The sequence below is a fragment of the Saccostrea echinata genome, unplaced genomic scaffold (genome assembly GCF_033153115.1).
Source record: "Saccostrea echinata isolate AGI-Se365-2 ecotype Australia unplaced genomic scaffold, CSIRO_AGI_Sech_v1 ptg000143l, whole genome shotgun sequence".
In the NCBI taxonomy this organism is placed as follows: Eukaryota; Metazoa; Mollusca; class Bivalvia; order Ostreida; family Ostreidae; genus Saccostrea; species Saccostrea echinata.
This window is the reverse complement of record NW_026889892.1, coordinates 215,170-228,856: the sequence shown is the minus strand read 5'-3', so window position 1 is coordinate 228,856 and position 13,687 is coordinate 215,170. Positions and strand designations below refer to the sequence as shown.

The 13,687-nt window shown below is 32.4% G+C and overlaps 1 long non-coding RNA gene across 2 annotated transcripts; it reads left to right on the top strand.

Moving 5' to 3' along the window:
* The first annotated feature begins 1,101 nt into the window (after positions 1–1,101).
* On the top strand, positions 1,102–13,281 carry LOC133177429 (uncharacterized). Of its 2 annotated transcripts, XR_009719684.1 has the most exons (4): positions 1,102–1,355; positions 1,889–1,962; positions 6,778–7,173; positions 12,679–13,281. It is a non-coding gene; the product is annotated as an uncharacterized LOC133177429 (long non-coding RNA). The 2 variants fall into 2 exon arrangements; XR_009719685.1 differs by lacking the exons at positions 1,102–1,355; positions 1,889–1,962 and adding an exon at positions 4,139–4,236.
* The last annotated feature ends 406 nt before the right edge of the window (positions 13,282–13,687 follow it).

Below are 13,687 nucleotides of genomic sequence, written 5' to 3'. Positions count from 1 at the left end.
TTTAAAAATCTTGTTCTCAAGAACCACTGGACCAGAAAAGCTGAAACTTATGTGGAAGCATCCTTGGGTAGTGTAGATTCTAAATTGTTCAAATCATGACCCCTGGGGGTAGGGCGGTGCCACAATAGGTATTACATGGGGGGGGGGGGAATCTGGTAAAGAACAGCATGGCCAAAGCTACTCAGGTGAGCGATGTGGCCCATGGGCCTCTTGTTATTTTATTTCAGCCTAAAATATCGGCTACATATATTTCTGTCTAAGTTCGTACTATCGGATTGACTCTGCATCTCCTAAGAATCCCACAATTACAGTAACCCTTAAACACGATTGCTCTCAGTGCGTTGAAAAATCCTTCGCAACAGAAGTATATAAAGAATATAGTACTTAATAAGATAACATTCGAGAGATGTTTTTGTGTGTGTGTGTGTGTGTGTGTGTGTGTGTTTGTAAACCCTGTCAATTGGACACGTGCTTTAGACGGCACACGTTTAAATGAACACGGAAAAATCCAAATGAACACGAAATGGTGGTGTTCAGTTGGATTTTGTCATAAATCAACTAGAAAATGTCCTAGGATGCATCCCATTTCAAAAAAATGAAGTGTTAATTTGACCGGATGCATGAGATCTGTGTAATGAGTGTGTATAAGATGACCACCGATCCATCATTTTTTCTTCTCGGCGAGACTTACACACATTGCGAGTGCGCATGCTCGTTACATCAAATGACGTCGTAAATGACATCATAATACAGTACCCGTTTCACACTTAGTCATGTACATGAGGACGAAGTAAACTTTGTAAAAGGTAAGTACAAAATCTGTAAATAAATAAATTAATTTTATGTACATGTATTAAATATGGCCTATGAATAAATGAGTAAAGATATGTGTCCATTATGACACTACGGCATTATTGTTTACTCAATAATTTTCCTACGATATGTATACATGTATATGCTGTATTCTTACAATGTGCATCGTTGCATGATTGCAGTATAAATGGTTAAAACCATTAAACTAAAAGTTATTATTATTAATGTTAGTGAAAACATAAAGAAATCTTCTATGTCTCTGGGAAGGTAAACACATTCCGTATTGGCATATGTTGTACTCGCGGAGAGAAACTATTTCTGCATGTACGTGCATCTAATATTTCGATTTTTATTGAATCAACGTTGATCTTTTGAAATGTGTAGCAAAATATATTGTTAGAAATTTTAAATGTTTTCTTGCGTTTCGCGTCTTGTTTATGTGTCATGTCAAGTTCGAAGGTTTCATATTAAAAACGAAAGTAGAGTCGGTCACAACGTGTTATGGGCCGGGGAAACGTTCAGTCTGCCTGGGTTATATATAGGTACGTGGGCTGCTAAAAGCATTGTTAATATTGTGTACATATTAAGCTGTCAACTAAAAAAACACATGTACAACTGAGGCGTAAATATTAGAAATAATTTAAATGATGACGGGGGGGGGGGGGGGGGGGGGTTAGCTGTTTACTTCTCCAAGGGACATAGATATAATTGTTAAGCATGTATAGGTCCCTGCTTCAACGTGGTCTTCTAGCCCTGGCAACCTGAGGGTATAGTGCAGCTATATAAGTTGATATTAATGTCAAAGACATGCTGTGCATTTAGACAGTGCCATGCCCTAATTTTAATGTACAAAGTTTTCAAAGTATGTGAATTTAAAGATTGATACTTGTCATTTTATTGTTATGCACTCATTATTGCATTGGGACAGTTTTGAGAGAATATGTATATATAGCTGTGATGATTCATGAAAATGATGTGACTTCTACTAAGTTACAGTAATTAAAGAATATATTTTCCTATTTATTTATCATGGAATTTATGTTTTAAAACTGCATAATATTATAATACATTTCAGGTAGATTCATTGGTTTCGGATCAGAAATTATCAATGTTCATGGATTCTCAGAACACAGCAGAGAGAAGTTTATGGTATGAATGCAATTATATAATATTCATTTAATAGTGAAAACCTACATGTCAGAAAAAAAAACAAAACTACCTGAAGTTCTGATGATCGGAGTTCATGATGATGTGTTTGTGTATCAACATGATCTGTACATGTTTTCCTGCATTATTTCAATATACTACAGTCATGAATCAGTGTTTTACATATTTATTTACCTTAATGACAGTCTGTTGGCCCAATTTGGGAGGATCAATAAATTTAAAATTAAGTCTGTATGTTATCAGCTAATTGTGCCAGTATAAAAAAAAATTAAAGGTTCAGTTTAAAAGACAAAGAACTTCACCAATGATACATGTAGTCCAGCTAAAAAGTAAAATAAAAGTATTTAAATGGGATTAAAAAAAAAAAAAGTTGTTTGCAACTGACAGTCATACTGATAATTTTCATTATTAAGCTATTTTCCATAAAAAACAGGACAGATAATTAATACTACACCATTGGCCATTGTTGTCATCGGGGCATTCCATATGTAATGTGTTAATATATTAGACAAATACGAACTACTATAAATTCTCTTTTATGGTGTGCACACTTCTATTTTCAGAAAAAAAACCCAAAAAACAAAGAAGGAGGGGTACACACTATACATGTATTTATTGGGGTATAATGCAACCACTGAAATTCAAAATGAAGAGATTTTTTTTTTTATTGAGGGATTTAAAAAGAAAAATTAATGAAAAGATTTTCCAACTGCAGAGAATACAATTATGTTATTATACAGTTAAAGTATATCATTGAGGGAGGGAGCAAGATTCCAGTTCCCCAAGGCCAGGGCTATACAGTGTATATATATACACACAATATTATGCTTTTAAAGCAGAAATATTCCTTTATTTTGTCATTTGTTCGTTGTTAATCCCACATGAAATATTACATTTCAATATAATGAGTAGGGTTACATTCATAACAATGAAATTTAATGCCTACAAAACCTTCTCAGATAACATAAGAAATAACAAAATTTTATGCCCACGAAAATTTGTCCTTCTACAGTACATGTATATAATCAACACCTTAATGCGAGTAAAACTTACAGTAGATGCAAAAATAGTATTTTTAAGTGCAGTGACTGGAAAAGCACAGTAAATTCAGACCAAACTCAAGTTATTTAATCATTATTTAGTGTCTAAGGAACAAGTTGTTTGTAAGTGTATTAAAAATAGTAAAAAAGACAATAAAAGACATTTTGACAATACAACAAAAAATATAAGGGGCCTCATAATCTTTTAGAGGCCGGACTCTATTAATTAATGTTTGATATCGATTGACTGGCAGGCGCTGTAAACCTGAGTGATCAATTATGTTAAGAGAAGTTTGTTGATAAAGAGTATCTGTTAGAATGTACCACTTAACCAGATTATTAAAATTTAATTTAAAAGGAAAACATTTTGTTGATAGTGAACAAGTCGGTGTGCCAAGAATATTACAAATGTATATGTAATTTCAAATGAGCAAGAAATGTTATCATCTGTGTATTATAATTACTTAGATTGCATAAATTAATCTCTCTGTATATATTTTTTGATGGAATTAGAAGAAATCTGAAAGATTGTAAACCCCCCCCCCCCCCCCCCAATTTTTTACCCTCCATGATTATTTTCAGTTTTCTCATACAAATCAATTACACTCTAGTATATACTGCACACCAAAGAGCTCTGATTTTATGGTATTTTTATTGAGATAGAGACTAATTCGCCCTGGGGTCTAAATCAAATTTGATAAATTGAAATCCTAGCAGTCTGTTACTGAATTTTAGTTAATACAAGCATTCTTAACAATTGAATAAAAAAATCATATTGTATAAAGGTATAAATAATGAGCTTATCAGATCTACTTCATTTTCTTGAATTTCAACATGTTCAACACAGGGTACGTGGCATGTTTACACCCTAAGAAAAATATTCAAAGACATTAAAGTATTGATGAACAGAAATCTCTACACATTGTTTACTTGAGTGAGATAACACATGCAAATAAAGTGTTCAATTTATTTATCTTGGACTAAAAACATTTTTGATTTAGTGTATAGAGGGTCCTTAACAGTCCTTTAATTGTCTTCATTCTAATCGGGATCGGTATTCAACTTCACGTTCACTTTCATTTTAATCATGCGAATGTGATTTTGACAGCTGACAAGAATATGTATTATCTGGTTGTGAAGTTTTGATGAGGGTGTACAGTATGAGATATGTACATTTAATGTCGTCTTCACAAGGAGGGTTTAATTCGAATTAAACGTAAGTTAATACAGATTAAATTTGAACCACATTCACATGGACAATTTAATGCAAATAAGTTAATTCAAATTAATTTACTGCGCATCAAATTTCTTTGCATTAAGGCCGTGTGCACACTAAGGAAAGCTATAATTAGAAATAAATTTTGATGCATGCGTAATAGCACAATTAAGCCACATGCCATATGTTGCTGGTCAGATACATTATTTACAAGATTAAATACAATGAAACTCCTCAATGTTTGGAAATATATGATTTTTTTTAATATGATGACCTAGCTGAAGTTGAAAATACAGTGCTACCTTGGTATATTGCCCTCCGTTATATTGCCACCCTCGCTTATTGCCAAGAATTCTCGAAGAACGGATTTCCCCCTTTTGTTAATACACCCGTTATATTGCCACCCCTGCTTATTGCCATCCGCCACTGGTTTTAGGAAACAAAAGGTCAAATTATATAAGGAAAACCCTCGAGAACAATGCCAATTACCTAGAGCGGGTCAGTAATTTGGACAACACACCCGTGCTTTGACAGTGGTTGCGGTGAAGCGTAATGGGCTGGACAAGGAATTCAGCTAAATTAAAAATAATTGGTGAATAAAACTCAAAATTAGCAATGTCTTTGGCGTGTTTTTATAAGAAAGAAGAATTATTTCATCACAGTAATGGAAACGTCAGGCAAGAGAAAGCGTACAAATTTGGATTACGAGAAAAAAAAATTGATTGATCAATGTTCGATCTATTTGATTGTAAATCGCCGATTATTGCTTATCATGGATAATGCCCCCAACCATAATAAATGCAAATATTCATTTGTGTCCTCTTAGATTAAGAAGCCATTCTATCGATCAAAAGGAAATCCCACCTCTATTTTTAGACTACTATAATTCCGCACGTGAAAATATTAAGGATTCTGTTACCCCTGAATTTTTCATAAATTGTTGGGCACAGATTGGGTTGATTGATAAATATCAAAACAGAATCGGAAGAGAAGTACACAGGTACCAGCAAACATAAGAATGCATGTTTATTACAACAGGTTGACGTATTCTGACACGTGACTTGCCATTCGTCATGACACTTTACCAACCAAACTTTTTAACTGATTCAGAAATTCTTGAGACGGTGAAAAAAATCTACTTTCGATTCAGATGAGATTAATAATAATTCTCAAAACTTTTTTAATACCGAGAGGCTATAACGGCTACTGACATCTTTGTTATCAGGTTATTAAATTCTTAGAGCATGGCGAAAGAGCAGGGAATTGACAGGTGTTCAATATTCTGACATTTTGTTTCTTTTCAGTAAAAATATTGTAAACTAAAAAAATAATGACTTCTTTTTCAAAAAGAAACGAGAGCTTCCCTTATACGTATGTGCACAAGCATGACATTAACAGACTGTAACTGAAATGAATTACATAAACTATTTATTTTGCTTTGATTACCCACTGAATTGTAATTTATGGCAGAATTCGTTATATTGCCACCCTCGCTATAATGCCAAAATCTGCCTTGGACAAAAGCTGGCAATATACCGAGGTAGCACTGTACACTGTTTTATAAATAACTATATTTTGTATTTCCTGTCCTATATATACTAATGGTACATGATTAGATATATCATGTATAATGACATATTGATGATGCTTTATCAATGGACAGTAATTATTCATTTTTATTCCTACATTAACTTATTCAGGTGTGACCGGTCAACAGAGGATGCTTACTCCTCCTAGACACCTGATCCCACCTCTGGGATTTCCAGGGGGTCCTTGTTTTTGCAAGGCACTTCACAGATTTGTAATGTTTATACATTTTTTGAGATTGATCACTATTCATTATATTTAATTTTTTTTTTCATTCACATGTAATTATCTCTTTGAACTCAAAATTAAAGACACCACAGAGGCATATACATCTGTTTCATATTTGAATATTTTACTAGACAAAGACATTAATGGCAAAGTAACAACTAAATTTTATGATAAACACATAACTTTAATTTTTCTATTATTAACTTCCCTTACTTATGTAGCATTATCACCTTCATATGGAGTTTATGACTCCCATTTGATTCAAAGGACAAGAGCATGTGTACCTAGTACAAACAATTACTAAAATGAGGCAAGCTATTGGCAAATAAGTTGATGATACAGGTTGAACATTTTGCAAATTCTGTGTTTGATACAATGACCTTGTTAACAAATACAGTCTACTGTACAGATAAGTCAAATGTTTACTGATCGATGTTTTTCATACAGAAATTGTTATGCCATTATTTTCATACTGAATTGTCTACAGATTTATCCATTTCACCCTATTATGACAAGGAGCTCACAGTAGGTGTAACTAGTTGACAGGGGATGCTTATTCCTCCATGACAACTCATCCCACCTCTGATGTTTTAGAGATCTATGTTTGCAATGCTCACAATTAGTAATGTTTCAATGCACCTTTGAGCTTAAATACTGTTTGTAATCTTGATATTTCATTAAAGGTCTGCAACATTCTAATAGATGGGAATCACTTTATCTTTTTAGTTATGAACATTTCTTATCAACAAACCCTGTAAGAAGAAGGACGTCTGTTCTACAGCTTGTGGTGGATCATAGAACACATGATATCAACCAAGTTTAAAGGAAGCATGTATAGCCACAATAGAAAGATTTAAGGATTGTGAGAAACCAAATATGACAAATCAGAATAAATTCCATGGGAGTGTGAAAAAAAAGAATAGTAGAGTGTTATCCTCAGGACTTTTTTCAGACTTCCATTAAGTCAGGAAATACTGTTGAACTGACAAAATTAACAAAAATCATGATTCTCAAAAATTTAAGGAAGATGTGCGAGTTAAGACTAAGACGGATTTTAGGAGTTTTGATGACAAAGAATCAACCATTGGAAATATGGCTCTTTGAACTTGGATCTCATTGTTGGTAAGTGAATTAAACATTTATATCAATTATCTTGATTGTTAATGACCTAGCAATTTTAATTACTACCATTTAATTTTAACTAATTTTTACATGTACAGGGTTTTAAACTAACTTGTAATCTTTGATAGCAATGTGGGCTACTGAACCTCAATTCTGGGGCCCACATCAAAATTTATTCACCCACAGATTATCACACCTTCTATTGAATATAAAAACAATAACCCCATTTTTCTTTTCTTTTTTATCATGTGTTTTGTGTTTTTTTTTCTATCCGTTGTAACATTATGCACGACTTATCTAAATTTGAAGTGGAACTCTTCTGTTTATGAAGATTGATATGATCATTCAATATCATATATAGAGCACATGGCACGTTTTCATTCACAAATAACAACAGAACTTTTGGTTTCTTGGGCTTATTGACCCGTCGATGTCACATTGTGCCTGACACAATCACTTAGATGCTTTATGTATAAGTACTTCTTACGGGTAATCATAAAGCACTTTACTGATTATGAAATTTTTCAAGAGAAAAAAACAAAACATTCGGACAAAATTGAAAAACAAATATTTATTATCGTAAATTTTCTAATCGCCATGTGGGCAACTTGAACGTAATTTTAAGTCGCCCATATGGAACATTAGTCGCAAATTGCGATTGGGCGACTGTTAATTTCAAACCCTGATGTAGCTTCTCACATTGATTTTTTTAAAAATACATGTACATATATTTTTAATTTTCATGAAAGCTAATGGACAAGGTGCATGTATGACTTAACACCCCCCTTCCCACCCTTTTTCCAGTTTTAGCTCACCTGAGCTGAAAGTTCAAGTTAGATCACATATTGTCCAGTGTCTGTCCGTCCATCTGTAAACTTTTCACATGTTTTCAACTTCTTCTCAAGAAGCACTGGGCCAATATTAAGCAAAGTTGGTACAAAGCATTCCTGGGTAAAGGGGATTCTAAATTTTAAAATGAAGGGCCAAGTTTCCTTCCAAGGGGAGATAATCAAGAAATGCAAAAATAGGGTGGGGCCATTGAAACATATTCTTTCAAGAAGCAATGAGCCAGAAAAGCTGAAACTTATATGTAAGCTTCCTGAGGTAGTGTAGATTGTAAATTATTCAAATCTTGCCCCCACAGGGCATGATGGGGCCACAAATTAGGGGATGAAAATTTTACAATAAAATATATAGGGAAAATCTTCAGATATCTTCTTCTCAAGAACCACTGTGGCAGAAACGCTGATACTCATATAAATGCTTCTTAAGGAAGATTAGATTATAAATTGTTCAGATCATGGTCCCCGGGAGTAGGGTGGGGCCACAATAGGGAATGGATGTTTTACATTGAAAATATTGTAGGAAAAACATCTTTAAAATTCTTCTTCTCAAGACTACTGGACTAGTAAAGATGAAATTTAGTTGAAAGCTTCCTGATCGAGGTAGTGTAGATTGTAAATTGTTCAAAACATGTCCCCTGGGGGTAGGATAGGGCCACAATAGGGAATCAAAACTTTACATTGAAATATATAGGAAAAATTTTAAATATCTTCTTCTCAAGAAATACTGGACTAGAAAAGATGAAAATAGGTGAAAGCTTTCTTAGGTAGTGTAGGTTTTAAATTGTTCAGATCATGGCCCCTGGGGGTAGGGTGGGGCCACAATAGGGATTACATTGGATAAATCTTTAAAATGCTTAATTCTTCTCAAGAACATTAAAGCCACGATGAAACATAATAATGTAAGAAGCATCCTCTGGTAGCGTAGATTCATTTTTTATTAAATGATGGCCCCTATATATAGGGTTGGGCCACAAAAGACGATCAAAATTTTACATAGCCATTAGGAACACATGTATATTGGGGGAAAAATCTGTGGCAGAACAGCAGGGCCAAAGTGACTGATAGGTGAGTGTTGTTGCCCATGGGCCTCTTGTTTTGTTGTTCATAAGCCCCCTAACTTTGCTTTGAGTCTAATCTCATAAATGCTTTTTCATTCAAAACTTACACAAAGTGTAGAGTAAATATTCATTTAATTAAAAGTAGGGATGAGTATCAAAATGCAAAAAAATTTAATCATGACTGTCACAATATTTTGACTTGTGTTTTATGATATATATTGATGCATATCACTTAATTTTTTTTACTTTTGTTCTACGTGTTCTATAGAATATTAAAAAAAAATTCCTTGAAGTTTCCACTGTAAAATTGTTATTAATAAGAATAAATGTGTTCTTCAATCATTATGATAAGGTTTGTTTATAAATATAATTTATCATGTTTATAGAATCAGTAATCATGGTAATCCAAAATTCTATATCTCAAAAAAAAAAAGTTTACATTTTGTAAAGTACAGTGAAGTCGTACTTAAATTAAGATGACTTGAATTCTTTTCTGATTTTTAAATTGACAACCAAAAAAGTAAAGATAATTAAGATTGCCTTTAACTGGTAACCAACTTCAGTTGAAAGTTATCTCCATATATACTGGTCCATGTATAACAAACACCCCTAATTAAGAGACTATGTGCGACAAATAAGGACATATAAATTTTATGAATTTATAATTGCAATAAAATCATGAGATATTTTTAGATTATGATAAAATCTGTTGAAAGCAAATGTGTCAGATAACATGGTTAATCATGTTAATTATGTAAGTTTAACTGAATAGATAAGAGGGATAAGTTGAAGACACTAAGTCATGTAAGTTGACAACATATTTATTAAAAAATGGTGAATGAATTCTAGCAGTGGACAGGCTTTCTACAGTACAGTGTATATATACCGTATATACTCGCCTATAAGTCGGTTTTTTGGGAGTTGTAATTTGGACCAAAACTCTTTGTCCGACTTATAGGCGAGTTATAAAAGACTGATATTTTAGACGGTCAACATGGTCAATCCCTCTAATAAAAGCTTAAAAAATACAACCGACTTATATGCGAACCAACTTATAGGCGAGTATATACGGTAATATATATATATTTATTTATTATATGATTGAATAATTCCCATCTCTCTGATTGGCTGAGATCCAACAATGTTAGAAAAATACTACGTTATATTGACCTGCACGTGACCTTTCTGGTCAATATAAGGAATTATTTATTCTACATTTGACCAAAAATAGATAGGGAAATTCCAAATTGATGCAAATAGTTTTGGAAAGTTATTTCACTTGCACCTGACTTCCATTCATATGAACATAACATTAAAGGCACATTGATTCTTTGGTGAGGGGTGGGAGTGGTGGGTTGCAGGAGGACTGCCGCTCTCTCCCCACCTTTTGAGAATGTAAAGTTTTATTTTAAATTTTAAGTATAAAAAATTTCAATGAAAGCCCCACTCCCCTCGTTTATGGATCTTTATATCCCACTAAATAAAATTTTGAGTTGGGAGAATTCTTTTCCTTTTTTTGGGGGGGGGGGGGGGCACTAGTCAAAAGTTTGTTTTCAGGTAAGTTGTCATTTTTTTCCCCTTCTAATGCCCCCATTTTCAAAATCAATCCTATATATGTGCCTGACATTTATTTCCTCTACATTGACCCTAAACTAGAATTAAAAATTCCAAAATACATGTGATAAAACTGGTTGTTTTTTAACCCTGTTTCTCTCATTATGTTCAGGTAGTACTTCAATAGATGTGAACAAGTAAGATGGCATGGATTGCTTAATGAGTGTGTGTCATTTAATCATATAATAAAACAATTATTGCTGTTTTTTCGGTCAATACGATGATTTAGCTAAAATGGATAGATTAAAATTTCTAATGTTTAAAAAATGTTTTCTCTACTCATTATTCATTAAAATTTTATGTAAATCTAGTTTTAAATTTTATAATTCTGTTTGGATCACCAAATGTAAGAATATCACTTTAAAAAAAAAAAAAAAAATCTCAATCCAAAAAAGAAGGGTCTTTTTATATGTTTAACATTTGAGGGGGTGTAAACTTCTTATTTTAATAGTCCCATGTCGTTTAAACTGGAGAGAACTATAGATTTTCTCCTTGACTGTCTGTCAGTCTGTCCCATTTGGTTTTCCACACTTTTTGTTTTATTAAAACCGTGCTCTGAAAAGTGGGATTTTCCTTTTAATTTATTTAGTTAGCATGTTCTATTATGACACATCATGTACATGTACTAAGATCAATATTTTCATGATGTTCATTTTAAAATTAATGAATGTACTACTGTTCCAGAGAGTCTCCAAAATATTTGTACACCATATGTAATTATTTTAGTCCCCTTGACCAGTGAAACCGAAGGGGACTACAGGTTTCCCCTTTATCTGTCTTTCAGTCTGTCTGTCAGTCTTTATCACTTGGTTTTCTGGATTTTTTTTCTAAACTATGGGCATTGGTGGCATATTTCTGCCCCCTACATGCAAGATAAATTATGTTTACATGCAACATAATTATGTAGATATGCAACTTATTTATGCCAACATGCAAAATAATTATGTTACCTGCAAGTTTCCAACTTCTCAAGAGAATCTAATTTTAAACTTTACTTATGCACGCCATTATATGACATCATACAAGCAAGATGTAACAGAATTATGTTGACATGCGACTAATTTATGTTAACATGCAAGATAATTATGTAGACATGCGACTTATTTATGTCAACATGCAAGATAATTAATGTTAACATGCAACTTATTTATGTCAACATGCAAGATAATTATGTTGACATGCGGGTTAATTTATTATGTCAGTATGTGAGATATGTTTGTTGACATGCAACTTATTATCTTGCATGCATATGTTGACATAATTATTTTGCTTGTTTAAATGTAACTCGCATGTTGACATAAATAAGTTGCATGTTGACATGAATAAGTCACATGTTGACATAAATAAGTTGCATGTTAACATAATCATCTTGCGTGTAAAATATAACTCGCATGTTGACATAAATAAGTCGCATGTTGAAAAATATAAGCTGCATGTTAACATTATTATCTTGCATGTTGAGATAAATAAGTTGCATATCTACATAATTACATGTATCTTGCATGTTGACATAAATAAGTCGCATGTCTACATATTTATCTCGCATGTTAAAATAATTATTTTGCATGTTGACATAGATAAATTGCATGTCTACATAATTATGTTTCATGTTAACATAATTTAACTTGCATGTAGAGGGCAGAAATATGCCAGCATACTAAACACCCGCAGATACAGTGTACATGTGTATTTAGCTGATTTTTAGTACATGTGTGTGTACCTTGATAATTAAGTTACAGATCAAGTTTGCATTTCATTCCACTTTATTGATTTTTGACAGAATTATAGCCTTTCTAATTTTTAAGGGGAACCAGATTACATGTACATTTGCGAATAATTCCAAATTCAAATAATACACTGTTTTATATATATATATATATATATATATATATATATATATATATATATGCAGGAAGGATTTGATAATTTGAAGTGTTTTTTTTAAACATGCATGATTAAATGATCATTTAAATTTAATTTCAATATAGATGCATGCAAGATGGTGGGCTAAAGAAGAAAACCAGGACAAAAGAAAATTCCTAGTGTTCATCAGAAAAAATAATCATGCAGCCATTTTGAGTGCTTGAATGTCCAACTGAGAGAGCCAGCCAGTTCGAAAAATATTTCTTGGAAGTTAAACAAATTCTGCTGTGACAATTGAATTAAAGCTTTAAAAGTACATTTAAAAACATTCTGATTCATCTATAAGTGAGACTAGATTGCCTTTGACAGTTGCCAGTGGAATTCAGATCTTCTAAATTGTACCAGTATTAATAAATTGAAGTGAGTTGCCTTAAAAATAACATTTGTATATGGTGTACATTACTTCAAGAAGATATAGCACACCTGTTTAAACAGTGAGGTCCATAGCTAAACATGGATATGGAATTTAGCTCACCTGATCCAAAGGCTCAATTGCACAATTCTGATAAAAAGAAGTTTCTGGTATCCAACAATGCAACATTTATGTTTTGACTGTTTGTCCTCCATTAACTTTTAACATTTTCTTTTTTTTCTAACATTTGGTCAATGTAAACCACATTTGGTACAATGTATCTCTGCTTAAAAGGAATAAAGCTTATTCAAATAAAGGTGCTGCATCTTTTTTCAAGGGGAGATAATGAAGAAATATGAAAAATGGGATAATGTCATTAAAAATCTGTTATTTTAAGGTATTCAATGTATAATGAAGGAATATTGAGCAATTTTGAATTATTTTAAACTAGTTAAATATGTATTGCTAGATATTAATGATGAAAGTAAAATGAACCAAATTCACATGACTGATAACATATTAGAAACTGCATGACCATTTTGCACCGTAAACATTTTCAAGAGTTATCTGCCCTTGATGCAAAGAAGAAAATTTAAATTTTGACAATATATCTGTGGTAGATGACTTATTTTATTTCATATTTCAATAAAGAGAGAGTTTATGCATATTTTCACAAGAGATTTGTATGAGGTTCAAATTACCTTTTTGAATATCTAAACAAA